Source organism: Aquila chrysaetos, chromosome 8 (assembly GCF_900496995.4).
Source record: "Aquila chrysaetos chrysaetos chromosome 8, bAquChr1.4, whole genome shotgun sequence".
NCBI lineage: Eukaryota > Metazoa > Chordata > Aves > Accipitriformes > Accipitridae > Aquila > Aquila chrysaetos.
In genome coordinates this window covers 31,654,877-31,670,978 of record NC_044011.1, presented here as the reverse complement: position 1 = coordinate 31,670,978, position 16,102 = coordinate 31,654,877, and positions in this window count along the sequence as shown.

Below are 16,102 nucleotides of genomic sequence, written 5' to 3'. Positions count from 1 at the left end.
CTTTGTATTCTGAATATTGTAGTTCTGGGCTCTACATCCCCTTTTCCATGTTAGCAATACACACAGTGTGGACACCCACATTTAAGGGTTTAGATTTGATACTATGAGCTGGCAAGCTTCAGTCTCACCTGCTGAAAATATCAGCTGCTTTGAACAGAAGACTCTTAGAGTGGGCTTAATTAAGCATGGACTGTTTGACTTAACTGGGTTTTGATTGTAATGGGTTATTTTTTCTGGCAACAAGCCAACATAGCAGAGGTTGTTCATTAAGTGTAAGCATTCGCTTTCATCCTCCCTCACCAATTCACAACCATCTTGCTATTGTGTGTGATCCTGAGACATGCAAAGATTCTTGTTTTCTCTGTGGACTTTGCATGGACTAGATGTGTGTGCCTTGTGCCCCCAGAGCTACAGGAACCCAAGTCAATAGTGGGAAAAAACAGCGGTAATGGGAGGCTGGGCCGTGTAGAAGCATTTCTGAGGTGAGTAACAGGCCATTCCTCTATAGTATTTCCTTCCATAACCTAAGCCTCCAGTCTTTGTTTAGAAACGAACCTTTAATTGCAATGGGATTTAATGAAAACTCTTCCAGGAAGAAAAAAATATTGCTATCACTTGGTTGTAAATGGTCTTGAGGGATATCTTGTACATATATCTTAACCAAGAAAATACCCACCCCCCCAATGCAACTCCCTCCCTCAAACTAAAAATCCTCCATAACTCCCTCCCCCGAACTTAGTCAGGAGCACCGAAAAATGGTTTCTTCTTCTTTATGCTTTTTGCATGGCCAAGGCAAAGCCATATATGCTGTCTCTATCCTCTAGATAAAGTCTTTGGTAAAAAAAAGACAGACAACAGAGTCAGCAATGATTCACTTCTGTGGGAAATATGCTTCTTTCTTTGCTTATTTAGGGGCTTAATGTTTCTTTGGGATATGTGTCTGCAGAAAAAAATAAGGAGATAAAGAGAGGTTTTACTCTTAACTTGGTTTTCTAGGTACAGGGCCCAGATGTGAGGGGTAGTATTGTGTCATGGCTTCTTACATAGCAAACTGGGGTAGAGCAAATGAGTCGTGCTGGCTTTCTTTTCATATCAAATCATAGTATTCTGGGAATGCCTAGGATATCCCAGGCTTTATGTCATAAACTGAGTCATTTGAGGATTTTTCTGCTGTAACTATAGAACATTCATATAGAAAGATCTCTTGCTAGTGTTTGTTTTGTGCTTACCATGAACAAACAAGTCAGAGAAGTATGTGGTCAGCATGATGATGAGGATTTGAAGTAAAGAGAAAAGCCAGAATGAGTGTAGACATGATCAAAGCTTTACTCTAACATGCATGCTAAAAACACTTTCCCAGTGTTTATGGGAAATCTATTTAGGACCCTGTGTTACTGGGAAAAGTTTTCAGCTCAGAGCGATGTTAAATGTGTCCTTATGTTGAATAAGATGCTGGAAGTGAGGCCATCATTACTACTTTTCTTTTGCTTAGCTAATTTTTTAATGTATGTTGCTGCAAAACTGTTGTAGTTTTCTACCTGTGGATTTGATTATTATTTTTCGTGCATCACCTTATTAGTGTAGGTGAGAATAGGGGGATTGGTCGGGGAAGAAGAGAAAGTAGTTGGAGGTTCCTTTCTGAAAGCACTTGCTGGCTGAGCTGAATGGGCTCAAAAACTGGCATGAATTGTTTTTACAGGGAAACAGCACTTACTTCTTTCACTGTGAACTGGAAGAAATAAGTACCTCAGCAATGTGATTCTTAGTCATCATGTTTTGCAAGACCATTTTTATAGAGCTTTTGTAACAACTCTGTTTATGTCCAAAACTAAAATCTAGTGTTACTCTTATTTTTGCCTATGAATGGCTTGCTGTGATGATGAGTTGGCTTTCTTCCTCTAAGGAAAAACTTTCTCTTTTAACATGCTCCCCCCCGCCGCTAACTTCAAAATCAATGGTCTCTCTATCTGTCTAGAGAAGAGAGGGTGTCAAGATCAGGGCTGAACATTTTCCTCCTAGCACCACCCTACAAGCTGTGCACAAAACTCTTTGATATGCTCAATATTACTACATTTCCAGAGCAGAGAGTCATCGACTTATTTTGCAATGAGACAAAACTTCCTCTGGGACTGGTTTTCTCCAGGATGATGAGCTTCTGAAATGCATACCTCTTCATTAATGATACAGTCTAGGAGGATTACTTATAACTTTTTTTTGTCCCCTCTCAAGTTATTCAGCAGATCAATTTATATACTAGAGGCAATAAGGATTAGGGAAAGATTACAGTCTTGGGAAAAATTCTGATTGTAGCAGCCAGGCCAATAGTCTCTCCCCTTTCCACCACTCAAGATGCTGAATAACTTTAAAGTGGCTTTGTATAAGTTGTAGCCCAATGGTAAGAAGAATTGGTACTGTCTGCCACTGGCCTGGTTCTGTGTAGGAGGGGGTAGAGCAGAAGATATGGTGACATATGTTTCTTGTTTTGTCTTTCATCCCCTTTCTATTGCTTCACCAGCAGAATTTGTTGAGTAAGAAGTATCCCACAAATTCTACCTTCCACTTATTGAATATTTTTCATCTACTGTTTAACCTGCCAGAATATCCCCCCTTGGGAATAGCAGGAATTTTCCTCTCTGCCCTCAGAAAACTTAGTAAAATCTTTGTTTGTTGTATTGGAGATCTTATGCTATTACAGAAAAAAACATTGGGTGGTGTAACTGAGTTCGGTCCTCACTGCACTCATGAAATACTGTTCGTGGTATACCTTGGAGCAGAATTTAACATGGTAGAGCCTATTCAAATTTCTCTCTGAAAAATCTTGCTCAGCATCTGTTTCTGAGACTCTCAACTCTACAACCCGCTGTATGTAAGAGGGATCTCATGAGGGTTACCTTTCTTTCCAGAGCTGAAATTTTTGATTCTGCTTTGTTTTTCAAAGACCATGGGACAGCAGCTCCAGGTAGTCGATCTGCTTCACCTCAGTGAACTCATTCCATTGAGTATACCTGCCAGTAGTTGCTACCACCATGCACCTGAGTCATAACATCATTGATCCACTTTCCCTTGCTGTTTAGGTTTCATAGCTTCCAGTTCATGGACCTAACTGCTGAGAGACTGCACAGCTTCCGCTGTGTGGTTTTCGTACATGCTGTTCCCACACAGTAGTCTTCAAGCTGGGATAATTCAAATGTTCTCTGCAGAGGCCCCAGAACTACACTGTTGGGAATACCTCTGCCCTGACATGGGGTCTACATGACCTAGTAGGCCTTTCCATCCCTAATTACTGTGATTCTGTTATTTGCATGCCTTAAACCAAATAGCCTGAGGAAAGTCATGCAAAACTGCTCACCATTCTCTGGGGTTGCTACCTAAGAGATACATCCTCTTGTTCCTGAAGTTGCTTGACAGTCAGATATTAATGGGGAAAAAGTACTGAAGGGAGGAAAAAGGCATCCTGACTAGAGCTATGTATAATTTTCCACCAGCTTTCTTTTTCACTTAGAAATGCAAATTTAGGCCAATCAAAACTTTTATGGACTCATTTTAAATTCCCTACATTGTTCCACGTAAACAGAAAATAAAATATTAAGAGAATATTTCATTTTTAATGCTTTCATGTCAATATTCAGCCCGGTTTTTATACATTTACGTAAGAAGATATAATGTATAAAGATCGAGATTCAAGGAGAAAATAGAAACAAAGTATCAGAGTTTTTAATATTGCAAATACTCCAGAATAAAGGTTTTTGATTTCTCTTATGATAATAAAAGTTTCAGAGCTTGTTGTCTGTAGGATGATATAACAGGTTAGTGTAGGGAAAAATACTGATGCCAATGTATTGGCGTTTGAGATAAAGCATGATTCAGGACCTCTGACCACAGTATAGCTCTCTGTGTACTTAAAGGAAAGGCATCTCCATGTATTTATTCATGGTGCTTAAGAAAGATATCTAAAGTGGGATGATGGTGTGAAACCCACCCTTCTCACATCTAATGTGCCCACCTCTTGTTAATGAAAGATCACTGTGCTAGTACCAGTTAAAACCACATCTGGCACTGTCACCCATGCTTGATTGAGCCACAGCCCTGCAATGCCACCCATCAGCAGATGTCTCAGGACTGTCTTGTTTTCTGTCAGCTGCAAGAGGCATTGCAGGATTAAGGCTATAGGAAATTCAGGTGGCCAAGATTGCTAACCAACTGCAATTTAGGTGAATTTGCCAATATTATCTCAGGCAGCTTTTACTCTGACAATCTTAAATAGCTAAAGTTGCATTGTACAACAGCACCCTTTTTTTGTGGCAGTGGTCCTCTAGTAAATTCTGTGTAAGCAAACTTTATTTGACCCATGTTACAAGATTATGGCCCTTGATATTTCTAGGTGCTGCTTTGAGCAAAGTATTGGAACATAAATATACAAATCTTTCTCCTTTGCAATTGTGAAAAATCTTCGTTACTGTATGTGCAAAGTAATTGCACAAAATCTTCCTCCACTGAAGTGCGTAATAAGCACACCAAGCCCTTTGTCCCAAAGAGGAATGCACAAACAGTTGTAAACAGAGAGTCCTTCTTTGGACCTGAGTAAGCAGCCTGAAAATACAGTAAATAATTTGGATAAAGCCAAATATTCATGAGGGGAAAAAAAAAAGTAGCTGGGCACTAGGAAACTGTTTCAACAGCAGGCAAAGCTTATGTGAATAGAAACTCTTCAAATAAAAAAATTCTTCTCTTCCACCCTCCTCAAACCAAAAAGCATTCTCTGAACCTGTATGTCTGGCAACAGCATACTAACTAACATACCTAACTTTCAGCATTAAATGGAACAAATGAGACAAATATGTATTTCCCCTCAAGGGGAGAGGGCAGAATCAAATGGAAGAATTGGGAGGGAAGAAGAATTTGAGAAAGTTTTGTTGAACATGCACAGGTTCCATTAAACCTGTGGATGGAAACAACAAAGTCCTTCTGTGACATGTGAAACCGTTCACTGTAATGCAGTACATCTTCAACAGCTATAGATGTGTGTAGCTCCCTGCATGTTGATGGCTCCTGCACCCGAGCATCTGACTTTTTGATTTAATTGGTCAAGGGCAGCAAGCTGTTATGAGCATTTGCAAATTATTAATTTGATGCCTAGGATATCATAAAAGCTGTTTAAAGATGCACCTGATCTGTGAGAGCTCACAGCACCCCAGTTTCTGGCTGGTCAAGTTTTGAAGGCTTTGTCAAACTGTAGAAAAAGTATTTTATTTGTGTGTCAGGCTACAGTAGGTGGAACTTAACGCCCTGTTTGGCATCTTTGTACTGACAGATGGCTGCATAATATGAACCTTTCTGAGTGGTCTCCCAGGTGCCCAGGGTTAGCACGTATACTTTCTTTATGATAAGACCTTGAAAAAGGAGTCCAGACACTGTAAGAATCTCTGTCACATTGGCTGTCCAGTAAATCCTCCTTTTGGCTTGTGCTCTACATTTTTTCTTGAACCCCATTTCATCATATTTTAACTAACTGGTGGTTGTGTCTCCAATAGCTTTTGGTACTTTTCAGTTGGCTAGTAGAGATATAGATTAGCGGTAGAGCTTGTAGGTGTGTTGCAATCTGAGCAGAAGATGACTGATACTAAAGTACAGCCGTCTACTTGAATGTCCAAGCACTTGTAGTATCTGTTCCTGTTCATACATATGTTCAATGGGTGTGATGGACAAGGGGAGACAACTCTGACCCAAAAGAGATGATAGCAGGTGTAAAGATTGCTGTGAAGAAGAAATTGATATAACTGGAACACAGCTGGTCTGTGATCTGGTCCTGGAGTGTTGCAGGCAGGGGATATTGGGATTCAAAGATTCTGAGACCATCTCAGCCCACAGATGTGATGTGGCAGCTGAGCACAGCCTGCTGCTAAATATATCCTGGGACACTGGTCCCATGCAAAGGATGGGCAAACCCTGTGGATCTTGAGGTTTTCTGCAGCATTACTTAAAATGTTTATCAGGATGGCAAAAACCAGTTTGATCTCAGAGACCTTATTTTTCCTGTAATTCAAACCCACAGTTGGCTTAATTTTCTTTTCCTTGCCCCTGAAAGTGATTCAACTTCAAAACAAAAGTGTAGTTTTCCTCAGTCTGTACTGAGTTAGGGTTAGAAAGGTATCCACAAAAGGTAGGCTAAGAATGTGCCCACAAAAATACATTCACCTACCTATCCACAATTGTATTTTTTCACTGAATTTGTCTCTTTTTCTGTGTCCTATCTTCTATACTCATGCTTTCTTGCCTCTCTTCCCACACAATTCTATTTTTAATCAATTTATCTGTGGCTTAGACTGAGAATGAAAATTCAACTTATGTAAGATGAACTTTTGAACCATGACATGTAGTAGAAAATTAGTGGAGTAAAGAGGGCTTCCCCTCACTATTTTAGTGTTCCTTAGTTATCCTGCAGTTACTTTTTTTTTTTTTTTCCTTCTGAGGAGCAGCTCTCCATTGTAACTGTTCTCCTGTTGCTTTTTTGTGCGACTGCTTTAGTATGTGTGTGAAAATGATGATAGTCTCCTTGTTTGTTTTCCTCAGAAGGTTCTTATGAGAAACTGTATCAAAGTCCCTTGGAAAATTTAAGTAAATTATTCCAAGTTCATCCATATTTATTCTTGCATTAACTTTTTAAGAGACCTCTAATACATTAGAAAGCAAAGGTTTGCACAGCTGTGCCAGCTGAGAAGTTAGATGTTGTACAGTTCCATTCCTAGGAATGACTGGTTACCTCTAGCAATAAGAAAGGTTGATAAGGTCTGATTATTTACAATGGCCTTCCCCCCCCCCCCCCCCCCCAAGTTCCTTTCTTAGGGGATCTTTCCACTCTTCAACAGCATCAGCTCTTTTCAGTTCATTTTGCATGTTATTTATGTGATGGTTTGCTGGTCCTTAGAGGAATAAGTCTGATATGCTTACATTTCTAATATTGCCTGTGATTTCTTAAAAGCCACTTCATTTTTCCCTGAATGATTTTTGGTTTTTACTGATTCTTCTATGGAAAAATTCTCAGGGGAATATGAATTTTTCCTAAGATATTTTAGAAATGCAAAAGTTGTACCTGGTATGCTGCTTAATTAACTTCTGATGCTACTAATTCAGAATTTCAGAAGGACCAGAGGGTAATTCAGAGCATTTGTCTGGAAAGCTAGAAGTGACCTCTTTGCTTCTTATTGCTTTAAGATTTTTGTGCCATCTGTCTTGGTGTCTTGGGACAGTTGTTCTTCAGGTTCTTTGAAGCATCTGGCTACCTTTTGTATTTCTCATTTCCCATGAAGTCGGCAATATTTGCGTCTCATGCTACTTAAACTTTTCAGGCATGATTGCCATTTTGTATTTAGACGTGAATGCATTTGTGTTCTTTATCAGCCAACCAGATTTGGTTTATTTTTTCAGTCTCTCCTTTGTGGCAGGGGCTGGGGGATGTCTGGAAGGAGACCAAGGGAACATTCATGCTCCACAGTGTAGAAAACAGAGGAACTCAACTGCCAGGTGCCCAATTCAGCCTCCACAGTTGTGACCACAGGGGGATATTTACCCATTTTTTTCATGGAGTACATTGAGAATTGTGGATAGGAATGTAGTATAAGAGACAAGTGTTATATAAATGCTGATTAGCATATTAGTTACTACTTTTTTTTATCATCAGTGTTGTTGAGGGTGATGTTTACACTACTATGACCTTCCATTGAAAGCCATGCCTAACTTGTTTTCCCAGTGGCTGGAAAATAACTTCAGACTTGTTGAGTTAGACTGCAAGTACATTAATCTAAATTTAAAGACTTGAAGTCCTCACAGCTGAAACACAGAATGGCTTTCAGTTTCTTGCTATCATATTTTGACTACTTTTGTGTGTTAAACACAGTTTTGGATCACAGCCGTTGCCTGCCATACACTGCTTGTTTTCTAGTGCTGGTGTCAGTAATCCCAGTGATTTGCTTTCTGATGTTATCTGATATTGGCTGTCAACATTAATGACTTGGTTGTTACCTGCTGCTGCAAGAAAGAATGTCTACTCTATCCCAACTGGGATAGATAAAATGGTAGGTAAAATATTTCACCTACCCATAGACTAGTTATTTCTGGATATTATTGGTAATTGGTTTGTCAAGATTGCTTTCTGTAATTTTCACCTGCTTTTCTCTCAAGGGTTTCTATGTTTCACAGCCTCTTTTGATTGATAGGAAAGACAGTTTCTTAGTTTGTAATATTACAAAGCTCAGTTAAAAAAAAAAAAAAAAAGCCTTGGTCCTCACAGATATTTCTGTATTACCTTTGATAACATTCCACTCATCTTCCATCCCACCCTCCAAAAATATCTGAAAATCCAAAGGTTCCCTTTGGCATGAACCTCACTGAGATAATCCATACAAAAAGCTTTCATGCCTCATGATCCAGCCACAAAGGTTATAGACTTTCCAGTCTCCTTTGCTTCTAGCTATATTCTAGCAATATGTTCTTGTAATTACTAACACAACACAATATTGTGTTAGCCAGGATTTGTAACACTGGTTAGGCTGACAGAACCTCCCAACTTGGCAAAACAACAGACCTACCAATAATATCAGATGAGCAGGACCATTGTAGAGCCTTCTGTTTTAGAAGACTGTTCAGTAACCTGAAGAGGTGCCAGGATTTGCTGTAGTAAAAAGAAAGTGTCTCTTGAATTTCAGGAGACTTTAGTATACACCCTAAGAAAGAATATATCCCTAAAGGAATTTGGTTTCAGGGCCCTATGTGCTTATTATGAAATTTCATTTTGTTTTTTTTTATCATAATAAAACGTGTAGTCTGCATATAATTTGGCTGTAAAGAATGTGTCCTTCATGTTTTCTACATATATCACTTTAATTTTGGACCCCACTGTTTCTAGAAGCCTGATGCATAATGCACAATACGTGTGCTTAAAGCAAACGGTTTATGTTAAAGTACCCACGATTTATAATTCATAATTCTTTCAATCTTGTCTCTAGCTGGTGTCCATCTTCTGACATTCTGAAATTAGTCAGAAAAGTGGAGTGTTTCAAAAATCATGACAATGTTGTAAAAAAGAAACACCTCTGAAAAGACTCTCTTTCTTTCCTTTTTCTAGCCCTCCACCACCGGCAGTTTTTCTCCTAAAAGCAAAACCTAAAAATAAATTAAAAGTGAAGAAGTATTCAATATTGTTCTGAATCTGAATGTTTCTTAAAACAGCTATTTTAATGTAGTGTGAGTTCACTTGTATGACCTTAAACATAGTTGCAAAAAGATTTTTGAAATCAGTGTATTGAAAATGCCATAAGAATTTTATGCAAGTTTACAGATTTGTCCAAACGATGATTAAACTTTTTCTTCCTTTATTTTCTCGTTCAATTCTGGCTATGTATCTGTCTTTGCAGACGTGTTCTGTGGATGTGAACAGGTGAATACATCTCTACAAATAATTTTCCTTTTTTAAAAAGTTCTAAACCAGCTTCATATAGAAAATAAGACTTTCACTTTTCACTTCAATGTTGATTTCACCCCACACCGTCTTTCCTAATCAGGTTTTTGTCTGGTTAATATATATGATCGTTGCAACAGAGGCATTTCTCATTTGCTGAAAATATTGTATCCAGAAAAAGAAATGTGTAAAATGGTTAGCAAGAAAAAATTCCCAAAGGAAAATGGAATGGAAATTTGAAGTTAAATCTGTTTTTGGGGGTATTTTAGAGATCATGGAGTGTAACACAGAATATTCCTCACACAGTCAAAAACTGTGCAGATTCAGAGTTCTGCGTTCTCCTTCAGTGGGCAGATGATGTAATTATGTTCTAAACCAGGCAGTTCTTAGTTCATAATGTGTAGATTTTATCTTTTCTGTGCTAGCTGAACCAATGCACGGCTATTGATCCTTGCTGGCATGCATCTCAGCTGAGCTGTATACCCCTCTTAGTGCACTTCATTGCTTTTTCTTTTCTACTTAAGCTGTTATCTTTTAAGATCTCCTAAAGATAGTACAGATGATACTCATAGCAGTGCAGCAGAGGAGTTCTCCTGAGTGCCCAATGGAAGTTGTAACTAGAGACATGTCCTGCCTAGTAACGGGAAGAACTGAACACTTTTCAAAGCCGTTATCTCCTGCAAGGTTTGAGTTTTGGCCCTTACGAAATTAAGAGTAAAGGAACATATTTAATGCAGCTCTGTAATGAATGTCTAGGATAGCTTCTCTCTGTTTCAAGCTTAATTTCTCAAGTAGCAGGTTGGCGTTCAGTGGAGAATGGATCTAGAAGTCCAGCAAAGTAGGGTGGCTCGGTTTGCGAGTAGTTGGAAATATAAAATCATAGAATAGTTTGGGTTGGAAGAGACCATTAAAGGTCATCTAGTCCAACCCCCCTGCAATAAACAGGGACACCTTCAACTAGATCAGGTTGCTCAGAGCCCCATCCAACCTGACCTTGAATGTTTCCAGGGATGGGGCATCTACGGTCTCTCTGGGCAACCTGTTCCAGTGTTTCACCACCCTCATCATAAAAAATTTCTTCCTTATATCTAGTCTAAATCTACCCCCTTTTAGTTTAAAACCATTATAAGTCCCCTTTAAGTATTGCAAGACTGCAATAAGGTCTCCCCAGAGCCTTCTCTTCTTTGGGCTGAACAACCCCAACTCTCTCAGCCTTTCCTTGTTGGGGAGGTGTTCCATACCTCTGAAGGTCACTGATGAAAATAAATGTTCTCTAACTAGGAATACCCAAAGCAGGTATTTTTACAACTGCATTCTGTGTTTAGGAAGTATAAGACAAGTGTGATAACACTTTAAAAGGTCTACTGTTTTCATATCTCTGAAGTGATTCTAGTATAGTTCGTTCTGTCATAACTGCTAGAGGCATAGGCTCTCACCTCAGCTAGTCGTTATCTGGCTGATAGTGAACTTAGGTAAAACCATGTGCTTAAATAAAACATAGATTCTTGGTGCTTGAGAGAACCACAGATTGACTTGCAAGTCTTCCAACATAGCAAACCCATTTTTTCTCTACCCTTTCCCCACTCATCTGCTCATATCCTCATTACTCACACTGATAGGAGCTTTAGCTACAGATCTCCTCACACCAGCCAGCAGCCATCTTTCATAGCAAGACAGCTCCTTGGGGACAAATGCACTGAGGCAGTCTTTGTGTCAGGTCTATTATGGGCTTGTTGATCCTAGTCAACTTTCAGCTGGTTGGATACAGCAGACCAGATCCTCAGCTGATATGGAGGAGCTAATCCCCAGTTCACTTTCTCTTCTTAGGTTTCTCCATGTTTTTATTTGAGCACAGTGTTCTTCTAAAGTGTCTCGAACTCTTGGGTAGTGGATATTTCAATTGCCAAACAGATAACACGTTTCAAAACTGAATGCTTGCCAGGTTAACAGGTTTCTGGCAAGTTTTCAAAAGGTCTTGTTAGCTCTTGCTGATGAATTGAATATAAGATTGTGATTAACAGGAAAGGAACACCCATGCTTAGTATGGACAGTGCCCTTGAGATACCTGTTACTTCTTATGAAATTGAACTCCTGAAAGTTACAGATATTCAGATGTGTTCGTTGTAACAATCTCTGCAGAACCATCCATCCTGAAGAACACAGCCAAACTTCTGAACTTGGTTCCTTTGGTTACTGCCTAAAGTTATCTGTAAAAACATGCGTTGTTCTCAGCTACCTTTGCAGACACTCCTGATAATTGGTATGTTTGCTCATTACCTGTAAATACTCCATATTATGACATCTGGGCAAAAAGAATCCGTATTTGGTACTCTTAGTTGTGGGAGCTCTGGAATAATCATTTATTTCACTTACTGTAATTTTATTTTAATTTTATAATGAAAATGTGTTGCTGTTGCCCCGCATCTTTCCCATTTCTCTTCTACTTATTAGTCACGTTGCAGAAGGAGGCAAGTTATCAGAACAGATTTCTGGTATGTATAATTACATTTTGTCCTTTACTACCGTAGCACAGAAGCTTGCAGGGGGTATTTAGGTAAGGTACTATCAAGTTGATCAAGTAGCATGTCTACTGTGTGAATATTCTCAGATCTGATGAACCTAATCTTTCAGTGGCATGGAGACATTTCTGACCTTCGTCATGCTGAAAGCTCAACAGACAGAAAGCTCCACCAAAATGAGAACTTCAACCGTCTAGACCTTTGAACAGGTCCTAAGCTTTGTCCCACTATCTGTGACCTGTATCTGCTAGAAGAGCTGTTTTATCTGCTCTGATCACCAATGAGCCACCCTAAATATGACTGGGTTATTCTTTCACGTTCTTGGTGATAATTTCTAGTACATGTCCCAAAATACTTCCTGTACTTTTGGAAGCTGTGCTTTTAGGGTCTGATCCAATAATCACTGAAGTCAATAAGTCTCCCCATTGATTTCAGTTGACTTTGGATTAGCCCCTTATTTAGGGGCTATAAATACATCACTGGAGGGGAAAATCCCATCCCAGGCTTCTTGAAAGTTTGGGGGTTTTTGGTTTTTTTTTTTTTTTTTCATTTTCTTCTCCTTGCTCTCTTGTATTTTTGTCAAATGAAATCTGTCAAGCTCTATTGCATTTCCTAATCTTCACTCTTCTGACAGACTGCAGGCCAGCAGAAAGACAAGCTTAAAACCATGAAAATGAAGTGCATTATTTCATTACCTAAGATGTTTTCAATAAAGCAGAGAGAGATATCACTTTGCCAAATTGGTGTCATGACGTTCCAAAGGTTTTGGCTAGTTAGCAGACTTCCAGTAAAAATACATGTTGCTTTTCAGACCTCTTGTGGGTGATCCACACCTCTCTTGGAGCCTCCTCTTATTATCTTGTGGCTTCAAATGGAAGAAAGTCTAAATTATTTTGGACCTGTACTAACAGTTCTTGGTATTATTAATAGCACACTGAGTGAGCTTATTATGTAAAACACTCTGATTGCCTTTTCTGCCTTCCGTATACCAAGCACCTTGCAAACAAACAAACAATATTGAAGAAAACTTGACTTGGTTAACCAACTTCACATGAAGCCAAAAAGTAGGTGAATCTCTAAAAGAGCAAGGCATTTCTGTGAAGAATAAAGAGCATGTTCCTGAACTGTGGTGAACAGACTGAAGCCCCTTCCAAACTAACATGCAACATGTTGGCATTGGATTAATGCTACACATAGTTGTCCAGCTGATTCTTACGCTTTTTTTGGAGAAAGTCACTTCTCTGTGTTGTTTTGCCTTCTGCCTCCCCAAGATGAGTTTTTTTTTCTGATTCTACCCATTCCACTTTCCTATTTTTATGATTTGGACATTAGTCACTGGAAGCTTTGCAGCCAGCAAATTACTTCTATCACCTTCTGGCGCCTGTTGTCAGAGACAGCAGTAACAGACCAAAATACCTGTCAGGGTTTAGTTTTAGCATTCATAACACACATGCTATTGTGTATGTATTTAGTTATTCTGACAAACATTATTATCAGTATGTATAAAAACTCTGGTGTTTTATATATGTGACTATAATCATGTGATTTTTTGATACATGGTTTAAAAAGGTGAAGGTGAAAGCAAAAGAATGTAATTGTCAAAATTAAAAAAACAACAAAGAACAAAAACCCGGACATTCCTATGTCTAACTGCTGTGTTGGATGGATTTAAAACAGAATTTTCCACCATTATCCAGGGAAAAGAATCTGAAATGTTATAATACTTCTGGCACCACCTTTCACAAATAAGGCAACTGTATTCAGTTAGTAGGCATTTAAAATTCTGCAATAGGATACTCGCAGCACACTTCAGAGACTGCAGCTGACTTCAGAGACATCCTCACTGGAGTCTGGGAAGCAGCCAGTATCACTGGAAAACATTTACAAAGAAAGCAGTATTAGTATGACTTGCTAAAAAAACCTAAACAGCCAAAACAAAATAGTCAGCCCAAAGCTGCTTTCCCCATATGTGCCCAGAGGTTCAGCCAGGTCCTGCGTGGCCTGGAGCGCTTTCGGTGTGGCCGACTGAAGTTGGCATTGAGGAACCTGAGCAAAAGCTCTACTCTGTGTTGAAGGCTAGTTCTGATTTTGAGCAGCACCCATGTTGAAGTGTTTGTAGCTCTTTGGTATGAATGATAGACTACATGGTGGAAGGAAAGTTGATTCTGAATATTTTGATGCATCCCTTGATTCCAGGAGTGGTCCCTGTGCAAATGTGGAACAGATACAGAGCATCTGTTTAACTGATAGGACCTGAAAACATTGAAACTTAAAGAACTGTCAAAAATCCTTTTCTGCACAATTTTCAAACTATGTATTTGCATAGACTGTCCAGGTAACAGTTTGGAAAACCAAAGCATTGGAATGAGTGGAAGTCTGCCTGCTATCAGGGAAACTAAGGCAAACAACATAGATTGTTGTAGAAAATATTCACCAATGCTGAAAATCATTCCATAAGATGCCTACATGAATTCACAAGGTTCCACAGATTGTACAGCCCTCAGTGAACCAAATTTAGATTACTGAGGCCAAGCAAAGTTTGAGAAAAGCCAAACAAGCAGAGCTGAATCTTATTTAAGTTTTCAATTTTGAAAGTAATGTTCAAGTGCTTGCTAAATGCCCGAGGTTGGCTGCCTTAATGTAGCTGTTTGATGAATAAACAGACCACTTCAATCCCTAAGTACAGCCAGCCTCAGTCATTTCTGCTGTGTTAAGGCCTGCTAATTGAGTACAGTAGTTACCAAGGTCAAGAGAGGTGGACGTGAAACTTCAGTTTGACTTTATTCTGATTTCAGGGTATTTATTGCAGTGCAATCACTCTACTTGACTGCTGGCTGAATCACAGAGCAACATTTTTTTAGAAAAATGTTGAAAGGAAATATGTCTTTGAGAAATGGATGAAAAATTAAAGTGAAAACTGTGTCTTCAATTTATGAGAAACTTGATTTTTTTTTTCTCTTTTTCTTTTTTTTTTTCAAGTTTTAATGTATGCAGGGGGTTAGTGTGGTGGTCCTTTTTTTTCTTTCCTATTTTCTAGATTTTTCTACTAGAAAATAAAGGAAACTTTCCTTAAAGCTTCTTTTTGCAAGAAGTTGTTTTCAACCACACTTTCATGGAAAAAAGTAAAATTTGAATACTTCTTAATTTGGCTTGATTTTTGTCTAGATTTCTTTTTAGAGGTTTTTTTTTTTTTTTTTTTTTTTTTTTTGTAACTATCTTCATATTTCTTCAGTATATAAATTATAGAAAGAACTTGTTTTGATAAATGAAGACTAAAAAGCCTGTCCTGCTTGGTGTCCCCCTGTGAAATTGCCCTTAAATTCTAAGTTTTAAGATGCTGAAATTAGCAGTAGTCTGCGTATCAAAAGATGTGATCTGTAAGAACGAACTGTTGGAGCAGTTATTTGCTCTTACAGACTTGGCTACTTTCTTCCCTTCGCTAGCTGTTGCCAGAACTGAGTTTCTCAGAAATAGTAGTGCACCTGATGATTACATAGAATGGAAAATCTTCCTTTTGAATCCTGATTTTCTTTTCTTGTGTAGAACTAATGAAAGCTTATTCTGTTGTAGTTAAGGCCCATGTCTTCCCATGGATTATTCTCTGGTAGTCAAAGATGGATATGCACAAAACCACTGGAATGCTAAAGCTTTCGTGCTATTTTATAATCTCTGTGGTTTTATTAATCACAATGTTGGAAGCTCACATAGATTTGTTCAACATCATTTATACTTCCGGATGTTTTCTGATAACTACATTTGAGAAAATTAAGGGTTAATTACAGCTTCAGAGATATAGCTTATGCACTTATTATAAGCTTGATAGTAGGTAAAATACAAAGCTGCATTCACAAAAAAAGGTCTAAGTGACATCATATACACTTGTGACATCAGCAAATCTTCAAGAGTGAATTACTGTCTTTGTCTACATTGCAGGAGCAGGCATTGCTGTATGTAGTGCTTTGTATGAGAATGTTTTGCTGTTAGCTTGAAGTGGAGAATGAGGATTTAATTTGAGCTCAGTGAGTCATCACTTTGCTGTATCTGTTATTTTTCATTAAGTCTCTCTGTGGAAGTTAGCAAGCCACAGGTAGCATTTTGTTGGATTCAAGTGTGATATTGAGGGGTCTTT